Raw genomic sequence first — 16,507 nt, forward strand, 5'->3', positions numbered from 1 at the left:
TTTCAACATGAACCTTGAATGAGATTTTTAATGTTCATGCATTATTTTATTGTTCACCCCCTTGAGTACTCTGTGGGTAAAAAAGTGGAAAATAAATCACAAAAATAAAATAAATGCCAAGCAGAAAATGGCAGGAAGGGGACCTAAATCTTAGTTCCCTGTCCAGGACTGACGGATAGAAAAAGATTTGTTTATGGGTTTTAACCTACACCTAATGTGCTAGAGAGGAGGAAAATTAGCTCACAGCTGATTCACAGATGGAAAAGTGGACCAAGAAAAGCCACAACAGCTTAGCACCAGCTGCTGCCCATAAATACATGGCCACTGATCATTAACAACATCTAAAGTTTCTAGCACCACCTACTACATATGAAGCACATGTCTCATACTTGCAATATTTAAAGTGGTATAAAAGAGAACCCATCCTATTTTATGGGTAGGGTTTCTGGTGGAGAAGCCATAGGGTAATCATTAGCCAGCCTTTTGGGGAACCATTTTCAGCAGTCACGTGATTTTAAATACCGTTTGGAAGATCTTTTTGCCAGCTTCTCATTCAAAACTGAACTCCCACGCCTGTGAATGATGTGAACTCACATCTGGTGGTTATTTCCCCAGTTAGGATTTGAAATGTCAAGAGGGCAGGGCTCATATTTTTGTCCCATGACTGCCCAGCCACTGGGGAACTTTACATTCTGAGCAGGGCTTCTCTTAGTGGCCAAGATTTGTGTTTATGTTGTCTTGTGGAACCATATGGAAGGGCGGTTTTATTTCACTTCCCTCTCAACTTCTGTGCTCACAAGGGGATGTCGTGACACCACTTTGCCTTCCTTGTTCCTGAGAAATATAAATGTTGCTGGATGGAAACACACACACAATAATCATGCTTGCTCTTTTGCCTGTCCTCCTACACCAGCTAGATTACTTTAAAAGACAGCTATTCCCAACCAGTCCCTTGAACAGGGATCTGCAAAAGAATTACCAACTAACTGAAAAAAGATTGGCTCCAGTATCTTTCACAGCAGTATAATATTCAGGGATTTCACAGCAGTATAATATTCAGGGATTGTCAGAGAGAAATATTCACACCCTAGAAAGAAACTATATTGCTCTTAAAGACACAGAAGCAGACCAGGTGATTTTCTTCTGATCAGCTGGCAACCTTCTTTAAGAATTTAATAATGAGCATAATTTGGCTGCAGCAATTTTCTGTGTGCTTACTTAGCTCCACAATAACTCTGCTTGTTGCCTCCACTTTGCACTGTTCTTTTGACGCATTAAGACATTTTTATTCTTAGCCTCATAAGTCTTTTGGAAAAGTTCTTGACATTCCTGTTCTGTCTTACTTCCTATATGCTGCAGAATGCTGAAAGCTGGAAACAGATAATCATATCCCTTACCTCCCAGCTCTCAGATGTTGAATACAATTTAAATGTTATTGCCTATGGTGTGCACAGTCAACCCACTTTGCCTCTGATGAATTGATTGTGCAATTCAGCTTCCATTTAAAAACTTAGCAAAAGTTGACCATAAGGGTGGGTGGGAGGACTAAGATTCTTTGGCACCACCATTCTACCTCATTCAACTTTCTTAAATGTATGTTTAATGTTTGAGGGGGCATGTTTGGAAGAGGTGGGTGAAGATATTTAATGTTTTGGAATATTACTGTGAGTAGAAGAGGGAACAGAGAACAAAAGGGTGGATGTTGGTACCCAACCAGCAGAATGAAGAAAGATAGATTAGAAGGAAGGGAGGGAGGGGTTTAAAGAATGAGTTAGCCCCTCTGATGTTTCTCTCAGATGTTTGACATTGTAGGCCAGAGGCAGGCTACGTAGTTTGGGATATCACTGCATTCCTGGCACCCAGCAAGCTCCTCCTCCCAATTCATGCATTTTATTCTTCTGATTTTTTTAAAAAAAATAAGTAAATGTGAAACCAAATAAGTAAATTTTCCACTCTTCAAGTGATTGCTTTCCTTAGCTTTTAACTCAGAATATGGTCATAACCCTAGTGTATAAATCTCTGCTGCAGTTGCCTGAAGAGAACATCCTCCAAACTATTCCTTTTCAGAAGCTGTTTGACTAATCCTCTAATTTTTAACTAATTTTCCTCTTTGAAAAGAAATGTGACTGTGATGGAGCACTGGAACAATTTACCTCCTACTTACATGCCAGTTGAAATGGTGCTGGAGCCCTGGTTGCCAAGCAGTTTAACTATTCTTTCTCCATCTACCCAGTTTAGATCTAGAAGTTAGGGGGTGGAGTGGAGAGAAGTGAAGTTGACTTCTCAGCAAAGAGGGATTGTTTCAAAGAGCATTGAAAATGGCAGATCCAATCCAAAACCAAGAATGGCAACATCAAACCTTCAAGCTGATCCATGTCCTTAAAGTTCAGGGCATTCATCTCTGCATGCTGTTCTCTCACTGGACAAAGCTGGGAATATTTTGGTTCTGTAATCAGTCATTTCAAGATTGTCCCAAGGAACCCAGTTCTTGTGCTTATTAATGTAGAACCAGTTTTTTGCTCATTGATTTATTTATATAAATTTACGTTTGCCAGTACTTAGGATTTGTCCCAATCCCAAACGGTTACATACAACATCAAAAGAAAAGAAAAAAAAGCCAAAATAAATAGCTAAATTGAGAAAAGTATTAAAAATAAAAAATGCAAAGAGCAAAGATGAGACCCAAATAAAACCTAAGATAGGTATCCGCAGTTACCCAACTGGATCTAAAAGCACATTGAAATAGAACAACTTTAATCTGTTTATGGAACTGCAGAGTTGCAATTTATCTATGGTTTGTTTAATAAGCGCCAATGGCTGGGCTCATATGTTAAGCTATGATTAATAACCATGATTTATAAGCAAATACTCATACAACATGCTACGGTTAAACTGAATAAAACCCAATATGACCAACAATATGCCTGAATCCAGCTGCACTATTTCTCTTAATATACAAAGTGTTACTGTGACTTTCAGTGTACGGGTCACCGAATACCCAGGTTACAACTTCTACCCCGGCTGGGAAATCTGGAAATTATAGTCTTGACACATCCAAGTCGAGGAAGGCTGACCTACCACATTCGGGCTTCAAGCCTAAACAGCTTCTGTCTAATTCCCACATGGTCATCCATCCATGCTGTATTTCATTTTAGTAGCTATCCCCAAGTCCAGGGTTTGAAGGGACCCTGCAAATGCCCATCTCCTTTGTTAGCAGATCTCAAGCCACTTGCCAAGGGTGGCTAGCAACCCAACCCATGCTCGGTGACGGAATTCCCCCCATCCCCAGGTGTTCTTGGTTTCCACCTAAAACAGTTGCTTCTCTGACCTGAATGAAGGCAGATGGCCTGCTAAGGTCTTCTGTACCACTCCAGAAGCCCTTGTTTTAAGATCAGCACTGCAGCCTTTATCAACTGCAGCAAGAGCATCAAGGAAAGAAATGTCGCCTCCAGGTGACTGGAAATCATGCCCATTCTCTGTTGGTTGCTTTGCTAATTAGCTCTTGGGTGTGTTGTGCAGGTGTCAGAGGAAATGTCACAGGATAAAAGGCCTTAATGAAATAATGTCATGGATCAGCACAGAAATACTCTTGGAGTTCACATACAGCATCTCTTACTGAGAAAAAACAAGAGACTGGCCTGAGCTCCCATAGAGCTCTTCTCTGCACCTGTAGTGCACTCCACTTCCAGCATGGATAAATCGGAGCTTTGAATCAGAGATATAATTTGGACCTCTTTATCTATGAAACATTTACATTGTGGGATAATCATCCCAAGTTAAAAATAACATCTCAGCTTACTTCACAGCAGGGATAAACTGGGCCTTTTACATGAGGACTTTGGATTAACTCAGTTATAAGAAGACTGTTTCTAAAAGGGTTGCAGAACTTTTTTATAGGAAGTTGACGGAATTGATGTTAGTTATTTGTGTGACTCTAGAGTAACACGCTTGAATGTTCTGTCCTGGTAAATCAACGGATAGCTGCTTTAAACAATTTGCCATTAGTATCTATGATTTAAAATAAGCTCAATAGAACAAATATCACTGCATTTATAATGGACAAGAATGTTTTAATATGAGCTAGTTGTAGTTATCTTGCTGTTGGAGTTGCAACTCAGAAGCTGGAACATTAATTCATATGGTTTGTTTTTGTCACGTTTTGGATTAACCTCAACAAGATGGTTAATATAAATAGATCAATCACACTGCATTAAAATGCATGCGTTCCTCTTGGCTACATCTTCAGTATCAAGAACCTAACAAGACATCAAGTATTGTGGCATTGGGGGCATGGGACCAGTTGAAAGTATTATTATCCTGCAACATTGGAAGGAGAAATGTATATCTGGCTTGCAGCAGTGGATTGCTGATTTATGTTTTTAATCAATATTTAATTAGATTATTTTTAAAACAAAGAGACAAGGAGGAAGACTTTCAACCAATATGGTTAATTTTTTTGGAGTTGTTTATAACATAATTTCCCTTAATTTATCCCCTTTTTCCTCTGTTACAAGTATTAATTTTGAATCTATATTATTTTGTTAATATTGTATGTATCTATACTTCTGCTGAATAGTTTAAAGCAGTGTTTCTCAACCCTGGCAACTTTAAGATGTGTGGACTTCAACTCCCAGAATTCCCCATGGCTGGCTGGGGAATTCTGAGAGTTGAAGTCCGCACATCTTAAAGTTGTCAAGGTTGAGAAACACTGGTTTGGCATAATAGTAATCTCTTAAAGATTACTTTAAACAATTAATAAAATTAATTTAAAAAATAATACAGTAAAATAAAATTAGCTTATGGAATGATCAGAGCTTCTGGAATGCTTTTCTCATATCCCATCCTGATAGGTCCTTTTGTCCAAATCTTCTTAAAGCCTCCTGCTAGGCTTGAGAGCAGATGCAAATTGCTCAGCATCAAAGGAGGCAGACAACAGTGCTGCTGTCATTTTTTTTTTAATTGGCTCTCCTCCTGGGCTTTTGAACAGCAGCCTGACAAGCAGAAATTAAGAAAGTAAAGTTTAAGCCAAATAAATTAGTGCTAAAATGAGAGCTAGAAACAAAACTACAGCTGGAAGATTCAGGTTGAAATCTGATTTCAAACTTGCCAAGAACAAATCCCATTTAATTCATTAACACTTACTTCTAAGCCAATGTGGTTAAGGTTGCATTACTGATTGGCTTAACTGATAGATAAATCAACTAGACAGGCAATCTAAGGCAGCTTTATTCTGGAGTATATCTGAAGGGGATTGAAATTTTCAGAGCATGTTTGAGTATGTTTAATCGTATTTTGATTTTATTGTACCCCTATATTAGGTTCTTAAAAGAAAGGAAAAGTTATACATCAGCCTTCCTTCAGCAACAGTGTGATTCTTATTTGTTGCACTTGGTTGAATCTCACATATTTAGATGTCCATTTTTAAACAGGGCAGCAGGCAAATTGAGTTAAATATATGTATTCGAAGCTTATAGTTCACCCCATCCTGGAAGATGCTATCAGCAAATAATATTTTAAAAAGGCAATTTAAATCCCCACAGAATGGAATTAACTGAATATATACTGACCAACAAATATAGTGATTGTGCACTTCCAAGATTCAGTATGATTTAAAATGAATATAAAACCATATTTACAGTATATAACAATGCTACATAAACAATCACAGCCCTAACAACCAGATAGGCCAAATCATATTGCATCAGGTAATTAGATAAGACAGGTGAATAATGAACCACAATATAGCTAGTGTTAGCAAACTCATATAGGGACGTGGTGGCGCCACGGGTTAAACCGCTGAGCTGCTGAGCTTGCCAATCGGAAGGTCGGCGGTTCGAATCCGCGTGGCGGGGTGAGCTCCCGTTGCTAGTCCCAGTTCCTGCCAACCTAGCAATTCGAAAACATGCAAATGTGAGTAGATTAATAGGTACCGCTTTGGCGGGCAGGTAACAGCATTTCGTGTAGTCATGCCAGCCACATGACCACGGAAGTGTCTACAGACAAACGCCAGCTCTTTGGCTTTGAAACGGAGATGAGCACCGCCCCCTAGAGTCAGACACAACTGGACTTAATGTCAAGGGAAACCTTTACCTTTACCTTTACCTTTACCTTTACCTTTACCTTTACCTTTACCTTTACCTTTACCTTTACCTTTACCTTTACCTTTACCTTTACCTTTACCTTTACCTTTACCTTTACCTTTACCTTTACTAGCAAACTCATAACTGCAATAGAAGAAAGCCCAATGAGCTAAGCTTTGATCTTCATAGTCACTATAATTGAATCTACATACTTATCACTGAAATAAGTTAAGGGCAAAGAGTGTATATACATAAGAAGTGGTAATGAAGATTTGTTCACTTTGCTTTTAAAAAAGCACTGAAAATGTATTAGAATGATCAAAAGGCATAAAAGACAGAATTCCCAAAGAAGCTTTTAGGAAAGAATAAAGATAAAGTAAGTATTTGGTGTTCATCTACAGGCTCTTTCTCAGAGCTACCTCAACGTGCTATTACCCAGTTCTTGAGTTAGCAGAAAAATAAATATCAGCATAATATTTTCTGCATCTCAGGCACAAGATGAGTGAATGATGCTGTCTTTATTTATGATGCCAAGGGCCACATTAAAGGCAGGGACTGGTGGATTCTCCTGGCTTCATTTTGCTCCATGACCAGCTTTGGGGAAAATATACATCACTCACTCTCCTTGATGTGGGTAGGGGCTAGGGCTGGGGGAGGTGGCATGTTTTAACAAATAATTAAACCAAAAGCAGCAACAGTGGTTTGCTGATATTAGCTAAGTATCAAGCTCTCTTTGAGTGCAACTGCACAAAGTATTTAGGCCAAACCAGAGCTGATCATTATGCTCCTTTTCAACACAGGCTTAATGCTATAGTAGAGAAGTGTTAGAGCCATGTTCAAAAGCAGCCTGGAACAACACTTGATAAGCATGGGGACAACAGCATTGTGAAGCAATAAACAGAGAGTTGGTTCGTTCTTACCCTTGCTTCACTGGGTAGTCCACCTCTGATCAGCAGCAGTTCTCTGAGCCAGCAATCAGCTTGGTCACCTGGAGAGAGGGAGAATCCAATTTGAAAGAACCAGACTTTAGACCAGTGTTTATCAACCTTGGCAACTTCAAGATGTGTGGACTTCAGCTCCAAGAATTTTCCAGCCAGCAAGGCTGGCTGGAGAATTCTAAGAGTTGAAGTCCACACATCTTGAAGATGCCAAGGTTGAGAAGCACTGCTTTAGACTGTGTCCCAAAGCAGAATGACCCTAAAAGACAGTGCCCAGGAGCTGGGAGGGGGGAAGAATAGCTGTGCCAGCTTAAAATGTCCAGGAGATGCCAGGCTGATTCCACCTGAGGGATCACCAAGGAAACCACCCTAATGATCAATGAAGCATGTTAGGTTGTACCCACAGCAGAAGTACCACTGCTTGTTATCTGTTTAAACTATAGAATCCAATTTAACCTGGAACAGCTGAAGACAGATTTTAAAAGGCTTAGATATGGATTGAGGATGATATGAAGATAATGTCATGAGACCATGGCAGAAAAAAGAACATGTTTGCTGGGACACGTTTGCGTACATGGGGAAAAGCCCTAAACTATCTTGCAGCAGACATTATTCAATTGACTTAATGAATTTGAAAAAGGAAGTATCATTTAAACAGGATAGTTTTGCAACTGCTATATATGGTATATTGGCTAGGGTATTAGACTGACTCCTGTCGACTGTCTGGACAAGTCCCTGCAGATTTCTTGGCAAGATTTCAGAAATGGTTTGCCATTGCCTTCTTCCTAGGGCTGAGAGAGTATGACTGGGCCAAAGTCACCCAGCTGGCTTTATATCTAAAGCAGGACTAGAACTCATAGTCTCCCAGTTTCTAGCCTGCTGCCTTAACCACAACACCAAACTGGGTCTCAGGGGATACTAAATTAGTACTAGGGAAATCCAGCTTCAAGCTCATATTGGAAGGTCTCTTGGTTGCTTAGGGTCAGTTATTATTTCTTGGCCCAAACTTACGGGATTTATGTAAGGATAAAATTTGAGGAGGAAATACTATATAAGCTGCCTTGAAGTCCTAGAGAAAGATAGAATGGAATCTAATAAAGAAGCAGTTAATTTGAAACACTGAAACGTACAGCAAAAGATTGGTAGCTCTGTTTTTTCTTGAACTGTTGCTGCTATAGCATATCCCAAGGCATGTGCTGGCAGGCAGAGGGCCATTTGGAGAAAAATGGCTCCAGAAGAAATCATGATAATGAAGTTTATAGGGAATAAGCTATGCTTGACAGACTCAATCATTTTCCTTAATAGATTCTTCAGCAACTCATTGGGAGGATACTATGACTAAGGAGGCTTCCAGATACATTTATCCCCACAGACATATTTATTTAGACAGGAATCTTTTTCCTGGGAATAAATTTGTGAGCAATGAATGGCTTTCTCAACCGAGGGGAACTGTGCCATCAATAGCAGAGAAGTCCAACCTGGTAGAAATTGAATAACTGCTTTCCAGAGCATGGGCGTTTTTACCTAGATTTCTAATTGTGGCAGGTGTTCACCAAATGGGATTGTCCTTTTGGGCAACAGCATGGAAAATAATGACACTGGCTTTTTAAGCTGCCCCTCCCCATCTCCAAACAAAATGTAAGTCTTTGGACAGTAGTTTTCACCACCTAGCAATTCTTCCTTGATTACTTTTGCAGACCTCTATTGATTATTGTCAGCAGAATATAATAATGGAGACTGTTTGTGGTATGATATTTAATGGAATCTTTCCACCAAGAACTTCAAACTAACATGCAGGATTGTCCATCTCCATCTCCATTTTACCCAGCCAGGTAGGCTGAGCCATAGTGAGCATCTCAGAGTCAACCTTGCCCATCATGGCTGAGAAGGGGGTTGAAATCCATTCTCCTCTCGCCTGTCTAACCATTACAGTTTAATTTAAGAGCCCTTCTACTGGCTTCGCCTCCCCCAATCTGCCCCCGCATCCTTCACAGTCTTTTTGCTGCACTGTCCTTCTGCCTTTTGTGTTCCTGTTGATCCTCCTTCCAGATGACCAATGGAGAAAGCACAAAAATGGCAGCCAGCCAATGCCTCAACCCAATTCTCCATCTCCTTTGCAACATGTGCTTTTCACAGAAAGGAAAATCCTTCTTTGGGGAAGCACCAAAGCTCTGCCTCAGAGCAGCCAGAAACAAGAAGAATGGTGGCAAAGCAATGTGGTGATTTGGTTTCAGGCAGGAGGGGAAACTCTGAAGAGCCCAAAGGCAGGATGAGATGGGAATTTCCACCCAAGAGGCACAGCTTACCCCGCAGCTTCAGAACTACCTTTGCAGCTTTTCCACTGAGCAGCAGAAGAATTAAAACTCAATCAGTGCAACTGCAGAAGACATTTGCAAGCCCACTGGTTGCAAAGCAGCAGAGTAGAACCTACTGGTAAAAACTCAGTTTTTATACCTGATATGTGCTGGAAATATGGAGTCCCTGATCAACAACATCTGACATAAATGCATAATACCACTGGCTGAGTTTGCATACCATGCTGCACCACAATGTGATTTATTTGGTTCTGGCTTAGCCATGGCTACCAGATCTGAACTGTAAAAATCCAGACAACCACCAGAAGGCAGCAAAGTAATGCTTTGCTGTAATCTAGTGATCATCCAGATTTTTGCAGCATGTATTTAGATGCCTTAGTTTAGCATGCTGTGTGAATTTCAGCCATTATGTTTCAACAGTCCAGATTACAGCTTAGACTGATAGAACCAGTTGTGATTCCTAAAACTTGCTTAAGCAAGCCTGGCATAAGTGTGGTGTCGTTGCCTAGTCACCATCTTTTTCCAACTCTGAAGCATGGGGAGGAGTGAACAAATGGGGGAAGGAATCACTTCATTCTATTTGCATTGGTGAATAAGTTCTAGGGGAGTTCCAGTGAGCACAAAAAACAATAGGTTTTGTGCACAAAACACATTAAGCCTTGCGGGGGGAGTACAGAATCAAAATGTGGTGACCATCAGCCAAAATAGCTCCCCCTGGCTTAGCATAATGTGTGGATCTACCACTGTATCTTTGTATCTTTCTACTTCGGTGAAAGTTGATGTATTTTTTGGACACGGACATCATCAACTTGCTGCTAAATAATTTAGCTACGCTCCAGCTTAGATTCCTGCCTAGGCTGTTGGGTGACAAGATCTGGAAAACAGATCACAGAAAAAGGTCAGAATCCAAACTGAATCTGAACTCATAGCATTTCCCTCGCTGCTACTCAGTGAATGCACGTTTCACACATTGAATGGTATTTGGGCACCAAAGCTGCAAAAATCTGGACAACCATTAGCTAGAAACAAAGGATGCAGAATGCAACAGCTTAGGCAGTTATGGGACCAGTCCGTTTATTCCTTAACACCAGTGCTTCAAAAGCAGCACTGGTTACCAGTGTCCCTCTGGGTGCACATCAAGGTGTTGGTTGTCACCTTCAAACCCCTTCATGGCTCAGGACCTGGGTATCTTTGGGTCCATCTTCTCCCAGTAGTTTCTCCCTATCCATTAATATCTGGAAAAGAAGATTCCCTGCGTGAGGAGTGTTATTTGCAGGGCCACGGAGCAGGGTCTTCTTAGCATGGCCTTCTCTGAAATAGCATTCTCCCAGGTCTCAGATCAGCTCCTGGGCTCCTGAATTCTTGAACAGCAACTGAGATCTGGCTTTTTCTGGCATGCCTTTGGGGTCCAAGACATTGTTTTTGATTCTTCCTGTGAGGAAGTATTGTATGGGATTGGTTGCTAACTGGGCCTAGAGTATTAGATTAGCGTTTTCTAAAGTATTTTGTTTTAATCTGATTACTGTACTGTACTGCGTACATATACTGCTCAGACTCAATTGGAGCAGCATATAAGCCGGGTAAACAAACAAACCAATGAAGTTTTCTGTATCACTTTGCTGCCATCTAGCGGTTGAATGGATTTTTGCAACGCAGACTTGGCAGTCCTATTGATGCTGTCTGGTGGTTGGTGGGGCTGAGTCATGGGAGAAATTGAAAGCTTGGAGTTTGGCTGGATGATGAGTCACGACAAGACAGGAGGGAGACGTGGGAAGGTTGTGTGTGGGGTTAAAGATATCAAGTGAATGATGGGCAAAACCCCAGGGAATGTCACAAGACAGAGATGTTTTTTAAAAAGTAATTTTTATATGAAATTCCTGCTCTTCTTTGCAAGGTTTTATCATGTGATTTGGGGACTGTAAAAATTCTCTCTTGCAAAACTGTGAACTTCTGGTCAGAGATCTCTGTGCAAATCTGCTGCAGGAGGCACAGAGTATCTCCCTTGTAGAGATGGACAACTGAGTTTCAGGAGAAGAACAGAGAAAGGGAAAGCTGGCAGAAGGCAATTCACTGTATTTCCATAGTAGAAAGAAGCTTACTAGCAGAGGGGAAATTAATTTAGATGAGAAGTAATGGTAGGCAACAAAAGTCACAATACTGACACAATACTAGTAAGTACTGTAATAGGAGAGCTCGGTGGCCAAGAATTCTATGTGCAATTCTAATTAAGTGAAACCCAACTGCAGCATGTATAATAAACTGCAGGACTGCAGGAGCCCCACTCCCCCAATGCAGAGAAGGGACAATCATACTGTGGCAGAGGTCATTTACAATCTAGGATTGATTTGCCATTGTCTTCTCCTGGGATTTTTTTTTAAACTTCCCAGTCTGGCCTACAGCCCTGGTAGGAGTGTATTTCCTGCTGGATTTTTAAGTAAGTATTAACCAGGTAGTGTTGTGCAGCCCCAGTCACCGTGCTTTATAAACTATAGTTTATAACTTAGTGCAGTGTGTGAATCCAGTCAAATGTAGTTTGTTCAACATGGCTCAGCTCAGCCCAAGATGTGAATCTGATTAGTCGCTGAATTCAAATATATACCGCTCAAAGTAGCTTGGTTAATTCCATGATTTAATTTAAGATGTAAACCAACAGGTTGCATACAATAAGAATCTGTGCTAAAAATGCATCATTTTGGGGTGATGTTGGGTGATGTTGACAGTAAAGATCTACATCTATGATGCCTCCTTTGTGGAAGATACTTTACCTGAGCCAAAGAGTTAATATGGATGGCAAGACAGTCGTAATTATGTAACTATTTCCCCCATTCTCTGACTCTGTCTAAGGCTACCTATAAATCTGTTAGGCTTGGTCACCATGTATTTGAAGGAAGCGAGGTGAGGACAGTAACTGGGAACAGAGGCATGGTAGGAATCGGCAATGCCATGCTGCTGCTGTGTTCCCTGAACTTAAAAATGGGTGGGGGGACACATCAGCTCACCAGTGGGGAAAGACCCTATGAGAAAGGAAACGGAGTCATGATAAAGAAGGTTACAGAGCAAACCTCTACTGGCTTTAAGATAAATTATATAGTACCCCAAAACTCCTTTGATCTAAAATCAGAGGGTTTATATGAAACATTTTCCAGCAATAACACTTAAGCTAATCCCTGACCTGTAACAGAGTAATTGCAGCTTTCAAAAAAGAATAGCGGCGAATAGCTTTGTTACAGGACACAGTTAAATTGCTGTGAGATATTTTTTTAAAAAATCTGTTTGCTCCCTCAAATGATCAAGCAAAATAAATGAACATTTGCTCCTCAGTGTTAGAAAAGGAAAGTACATGGACAAGGGGGTGGGAGAGACAAGAACAAATTAGAACTGAAATTACTCAGAAGGGTGTTTGTGTGTGTGGCTTATTATTATTATTATTATTATTATTATCAGTGATTCCATGGGCACCATCTTCATGACAAGAAGTACCCCTGACAGTTGCTCAACTATATTACACACTGCGATCTCAGCAAGAATTGGGGTATTAGCTCTGGAGAGAATCACATTTAGCAAGCAATATTGAATTGCTCTTGGACTCAAGGAAGGATTAGATTTCATAGCAAGATGGCCAGGAAAAATACATTTCTGCAAAAAGACAGAAGGAAAGAAAGAAAGGCAATTTGTTTTGCAGAAGGAGAAGCCCTGCAAAACCTAGCTTTCCTTTTCATTATTTTGATAGCCTTAATGCAGGATGCTATTTGAGATTCCATTGTGAACAGTATCCTACTAGGGTCTATTCCTCCTTTTGAATGATAAGTCTTGGGATATCTTAATGGTGATTTTTTTAAATTTCATTGAGGGTCCTTGGCAAAATAGAGTCAATAATATTCCCATCTTACAGATGAAGAGTTGGATGCAGTGCAGTGTTTGTAGAATCAAGGAGGTGACCTTCAGGGAAATAAACAAGAACATAAGCAAAGAGGGCAGAAACATTCCATAAGTTTGGGAAACAAGACAGTATTTGGAAAAGACTCGGGCACGTTCCTCCCTGATTCACGCATGTATAAGAGGGAGGAGAGGTAAAGCAGAATCAGGCTTGCAAGATTCCATTACTATAGCATATCTTAATAAAGTATAGCTCTAATCTTCCTGTCGAGTTGGTTTCCTGATCTGGTCTACCTTGTAGGGCTGACAGTGATTTACTGAAGGCTGGGGATTAGTTGAAATTGGCACCTCTAAAATCTTCCTTTGTAATTCACTTTCTCTGTGTATTTCAGAGAGTAGCTATGTTCATACCTAATGCTAATGTTTTATATACTGTATATTATAATGCCATAATGTGGTTTGCTTGATTTTGCTTAGCCAGTTGTGTGACTCCAACCAATTGTGGTTGGTTCACAGACCATGTTTATGCTAATGGCAATTTTTCAAGATGTGGGACTCAGTCAGATACTCTGGCTTAGAAACACAGTCCCAGCTGGAGGGGCGGGGAGGAGGAGGCGGCAGCAGCTTGTGTATTAACAACTGAGATATGAGCTGTCTGGATCCTGAAGTTTGGTTCATAGATTGACCTTCTGGTAGAATAAATGGGAAGTGTCGAGTCTTCTCCTTTGAGGATGTGTAAATGGGGCCAAACCATTCCAGATCAATAGTGTAACTATTGTCAGCTTTGTCCTCTCCACTTTGGACTTTCCACATTGGGAGATTAATGGATCAAGTCTCTCCAGATGGACAAAGGTAATGCTGAAATGTCTACTGGTAAATCCCTGGGAGAAGAGCAGGGTAAGGCTTTCTGAATCTCTGTTTTGTAGCCACTGTGTAAACACAATGAGCCTCCACTCTCAGCTGGCAATCCTGGTCCTCAGAGCAGGTTCCTTCTCCTAGATTTGATACTCTTTTCATCCCAGCAGCTGTCCTTGCAGAATCCCGGAGGGAGAAATGGAAGGCCACCCTAGAATCAATTGATTTGACAAAGAATAGGCAGAAGGGGTAGAAACTCTTAAAGCATCTGAATAATGATCCAACTAATTCGTGCCAATATAAGAACATTTCAGCAAACCAAATAGCTCATCAACTGTTGCTAAATGGCAGGGTTAAGGAGAGACTTAAGAAATGCAGGCTTCCAAGGGCAATGGAAGGGGAGGCCTGTGCTCTGACCTCCCCCTTTGACAGAGAAGAACCGGAAACATTAATTTGAGATATGAAGAATGGAAAGGCTCTGGGACTGGATGATATTCGTGTTGAACAAGTAAAAAACTTTGGGGATTTTGCTAAGCAATGGCTGCTGTCACTTTTTAATGTATGTGTGGCCTCAAATCATACCCTGAAGATCTGGAGGAAAGCCCAGGTTATTGCACTTTTGAAACCTGGAAAAGAACAGAATGACCCAAAGAATTTCATCCAGTTTCCCTCCTTCACCATCTTTTTAAACTCTATGAGAGAGTTCTTCTAAATAGAATGCTTCCTGCTATCAAACCAATTCTTATCCCCCAGCAAGCTGGTTTTCAGCCGGGAAAGGGTCCCCCAAGTGGGGGAGATGGGTGGTAATAAAAATATGACAAATAAATAAATACAGTCCTGCCCAGGCCAGGTACTTATTCTCATCCAGCATATAGAGGATGGCTTTCAATTAGGTTGAATCACAGGAACTGCTTTTGTCAATTTATCTGAGGCTTATGACACAGTTAATCATAGGAAGCTTCTCTTGAAATTATATAATATTACTTTTCAAATTTTAATTAATACTTTCCCCCTTTCTATTTCCTGCATTTCTGACATGAAACGAGAGGAGCAGCTGTCTTTTGCACCATGCTCCTGCACAGCTGGATTGGATGGATGGATGGATGGATGGATGGATGGATGATGTGTCATCAGATCTTTAGCGACTTTAGTGACCACATAGATTTTTTTCCATGACAGCTTGTCTCCAAACTGGCCCTTCAGGGTCTTCCAACGGTGAACCTATTCTGCTGTAAATGAGTCCATCCACTTTGCGGCTAATTGTCCTCTTCTTCTCTTTCCTTCCACACTTTCCAGTTTTACAACCTTCTCCAGAGAGTCAGGTCTTCGCATAATATGTCCGAAGTAGGATAATTTGAGCCAAGTCATTTGTGAGTGAGTGAGTGAGTGAGTGAGTGAGTGAGAGAGAGAGAGAGAGAGAGACTCTGGGTTGATTTGGTCGAGAGCCCACAGGTTTGTTTTCTTGGCTGTCCGTGGTATTCTCAGGAGTCTTCAACACCAGCATTCGAGAGCGTTAATTCTCTTTCTGTCCTGCTTCTTCCAAGTCCAACTTTCGCTTCCGTAGAGTGTCACCGGGAAAACCATTGCCTGCACAATTCTTATCTTTGCTGACCTGTCATCTCTTGAACCCCAAACTTTCTTTTCTGCAGGCTTCTCTTCTTCTCTTGCGTGGCCTCTCAAGGGTTAAGAACCCGTTTCCGCGTGTCTCTAAGGTGACACTGCAATCTCGGGTAGCGTGAACAGAGCGACGCCCCCACCCCTCTTTTTCTGCTTCTTCTTGACTCCGGAGCTGCAGGATCCGTGCCGCCGGCGCCTCGCTTGTTCCTCTTTGGCTCTTCTGCTGAGGCTACCTGGCGGCTCCGGACTCGGGAGGCGAGCATTTGGACTGGAGCCGCCCAGCCACCTGCACCCCCGTCTTGCCCCACCGCCGGCAGAGGCGACGTAGCAGCTTTTCTCGCTTTCTCCCGCAGGCGAGACTGGTCTTCCCCAGGTTTCTTCTCCGCTCCTCCCAACCCAACTCCCGCTCGGACTAAACTTCAGCCTCCCTACGGGACTCGCTTATGTTCCTTCCTCCAGACGGCCAGAGACGTGCAGGGAGCTCATTCAATCTTAACCAAGTTTCCGGATTCACCGCCACCGCCGCCGGAACTTGGATTCCTGAAAGAGTGGAGCTGAAGACGCGGTTCTGAGCCTTTCTCGGCCGACCGGCTGCCGAACGCCGGGCTGCTGTCTTTCCTTCTGAAAAAACCCGATCCACCCGCCCGAGCGCGCGAGATCAACCGGAGCCCTCGAGCGAGCGAGCCAGTGGTGGTGGGGAAACAGCGTGCAAAAGCAGCCGATCGAAGAGAATGGCTGAAGCGCCCCGGAGCCGGAGCGGGTGTGATCCTGGTGGGGATGACTCAGCGGCGGCCGGAGAGGTAAAAACACCCCTGCCCAGGGCTGC

The sequence above is a fragment of the Candoia aspera genome, chromosome 1 (genome assembly GCF_035149785.1).
Source record: "Candoia aspera isolate rCanAsp1 chromosome 1, rCanAsp1.hap2, whole genome shotgun sequence".
Lineage (NCBI taxonomy): Eukaryota > Metazoa > Chordata > Lepidosauria > Squamata > Boidae > Candoia > Candoia aspera.